Raw genomic sequence first — 3,169 nt, forward strand, 5'->3', positions numbered from 1 at the left:
CTCTCTCTCTCTCTCTCTCTCTCTCTCTCTCTCTCTCTCTCTCTCTCACACACACACACACACACACACACACACTTCAATTTAATCACACCTACAAAGTGCCTTTTGCTCTATCAGCTAGCATCCACGTGTTTTAGCATCCACGTGTTTTAGAGATAATGACATATCTGGAGAATTTGTAGACACTGTATTTCATAACAGGGAAAGATCGTTCAAGAAACAACCCATGGAGAAAGCAATATAGACAGTGTGATCCTATTTGTCCACAGGTTTAGAAAGACTAATCTTATCTGTGTTTGTGGATAGGGGGAATTTAGCACACAAAGCTGATACGTGTGCTTATCTCTGGAGTGAAAAGCAGAATCAAGGGTGGATGTGAAGGGGGCTGCCCCTGTTTATTTATACACCTTGGAATCATTCAAGTCTATGTAGTGTTATATTATATATCATAGTTTTCAATCCCTGTGATGAAAATCTTAAGGATAATCCAGAAAAAGGAATTATTTTTCTTCTGACAGCCCTTTCCTGGCTCCTTTGAGAAGCTGAGGGAGGTATATGTCAGGCTACATTTGTGAACAAATAGTCACAGCATAGTCTCCATTCAGGGATGAACGTGAATTTAAAAACATATAACCTGTGAGTAGAAGGTTCCTGATTTGTTAGGTTCCATCTCCCTGATATCTTTTATTTTGCTAGAAAGCTCTGAATTGAGCAGGCTACCCAAATGCTGTCACAACACTCTGCTGTATTCATATACATTGCTTCATTCTTTGATGCTCTGCCATTGGTAGCTGGGTTCTAATTAGCAGCCAGTCTGTAACACAGGCCAAGTTCTGAAAATATGCTGTTTTCACAAGCAGCCGGTTTCCCTCTTATTATGTTAATAATGAAGATATTCCCTGTGGTACCATGGGACCGCATATCTGATAAAAGCCAGCAGAACAACGGCATGTTTCAGACATTCATGCTGAATAAACAGAACAAGCAGGGTGGTAACAGCCCTGACACAGCCCTTCACAGGAATATAAATGTGGAAAATTCTCATTTACAATCCCTTTGAGTTTGCTGTATTAAATGAGGACACTCCACTCCATCAAATATCAAAGACTGGTACCCAGATGGAATCCACACCTATTATTACTGTGCACTTGAGTCTAGCAGAAATCAAGATCGTGGCTTCTACATCCTGTGATGTAGTTTGAGGACTATAGTATGACTGATACCAAGGGTAACATCCTGCAACCATCCTGCCTAGTTTATTTCTCGGTTGCTATGATAAAACACCGACCAAAATTATCTTGGAAGAGGAAAGGCTTATTTTTGTGTCTAGGTTAAAGCCTGTCTGATGGATGCCAAGGAGGGAACTCAAGGAAAGATTCTGGATACAGGGTCTAAAATAGAGGATACAGAGGAATGCTGCTTACTATCTTGATTCCTCTCCCTTGCTCAGCTACATTTTAAATAGCCCAGGCCCACCTGTCTAGATACGGCACTGACTGCAGTAGACTAGCCCTTCCTACAACAATTAGCAATTAAGAAAAATATTCCACAGACATCCCCAATGGCAATAGCTTTTGATTTATTTCTTCAAATATACTCAGTCCATAATTTAGGCATCCCTAGTGTGTAGCATACTAGAGGAAATTACACTTATATTAGACCTTTAAAATTCTTGATATTTTCTTTTCTTTCTTTTTTTTTTTGTAAAATAGGGCAGTGTTTTATTTTCCTTTACACCTTAATGAATACTTCTTGATGACTGCACACGGGGTAAGGTTGCATGGTGGTTCAGAAAGGTCACAGCGATGGTGTTTGCCTGACAGCATGTAGTCTTCCTAGTGAGTAGAATGACTTGTATGATGTCACTGTCAAACAAGCAAGACTGCATTTATGCACCCATCATTTTCAGGATTGTTGGTAACTTGGGCATACTTTCCCTAAATAACCTTACCTCCTTGTGTCACAAGGCCAACTCACTCACATTCACTTCAATAACTGTACCTTTGGTGATCACACCCAGGGTTGTATATAATGGGGATGATGGATTCTTTTTCACACCCAGTATAGGCAGGCAAAAAGTAGCCTTCAGCTCAGGGTGTGTGACATGGGCTTTTTTGAAACGTAGACCCATTGGCCTAATGAACCTTTCATATTTAGGTGGTTTTCTTGTAAAACCATCACCAACAAAGCAGACTTTATTAACCATTCTCTTCCATGTCTTCTTTTTTCTTTTTCCTGTTCGAATAACTTTCAATACTTCCGTTTCTCCTTGGGCGCGAACTTTGGGTAGAGGAACCTCCCATTTTCCCGCCTTTTCTTTTCATTTCTGCTTAATCATGTTGGAAAGTACTTTTGCTCTGGACTGCCCCTCTCTGTCCAGCAGATAGGCAGGCACTGCTCCTTGTGGAGTCTTCTCACCATCCTTCTGCTTGGTGTTTCTCTTTTCATGCATCTTAATAGTCTTTTTCATTTGTATTTTCTCGGCATAGCGCTGTTTATGGTAGAGCTTAGCCTTCAGGCCAATCATTTTTTTTTTTTTTTGCCTTCTTTGATTGTTCATTGGCCTCCCTACCTTCTTTCTTTCTCTTTTTCTCATGGTAGTCCAAACGATACATATCGTTTGCGGTACAATTCAATATATTCATTTTGTGGCATGTTGACAGCCACGGAGTAGCCGTCCCCGGGTTTTAAAAACCTCTTAATTTCTGGGTGTCACTGGCCCACGAGCCTGGTTCGGTCAAGCTGGAACGGGAAAGGGTAGTCCTTTCAATTCTTGATATTTTCACACATGACTGCAGTCAACAATTCTAAGTGAAGCAACAGATGGACCAAAGCCAGAGAATCCTAGAGAAAGTGAACAGAAAGGAGGAGAAGATAGAGGAGTAAGATGTTAGGGATCACTGTGAGATAGAAGGAGCCTCCAAACACACACCCTGGCTCCTGGATATATTACAGGCCGAATGCTAGCACCCTTTATCAAAGTAGATTACAGGAAGATAGATGGAGTCTAAAACACTGGGCATTTCATTTTCTGGGCTTTCCAAGATGGTCCCTCATTACAAATGAGAGTAACAATCTCCGTCCTGTTACTCCTCTTGCATCTATCAGTTTTATCTTCTTCAATCTACTTCCCCAACTCTGTTCTTAGTTACTGCTCCCTTTGGGTATC

General features: G+C 41.0%; 1 pseudogene; it reads right to left on the reverse strand.

Moving 5' to 3' along the window:
* Window positions 1–1,868: 1,868 nt before the first annotated feature.
* On the reverse strand, window positions 1,869–2,655 carry LOC114629248 (annotated as a pseudogene).
* Between the last annotated feature and the right edge of the window lie 514 nt (window positions 2,656–3,169).

The sequence above is a fragment of the Grammomys surdaster genome, unplaced genomic scaffold (genome assembly GCF_004785775.1).
Source record: "Grammomys surdaster isolate TR1022 unplaced genomic scaffold, NIH_TR_1.0 279, whole genome shotgun sequence".
In the NCBI taxonomy this organism is placed as follows: Eukaryota; Metazoa; Chordata; class Mammalia; order Rodentia; family Muridae; genus Grammomys; species Grammomys surdaster.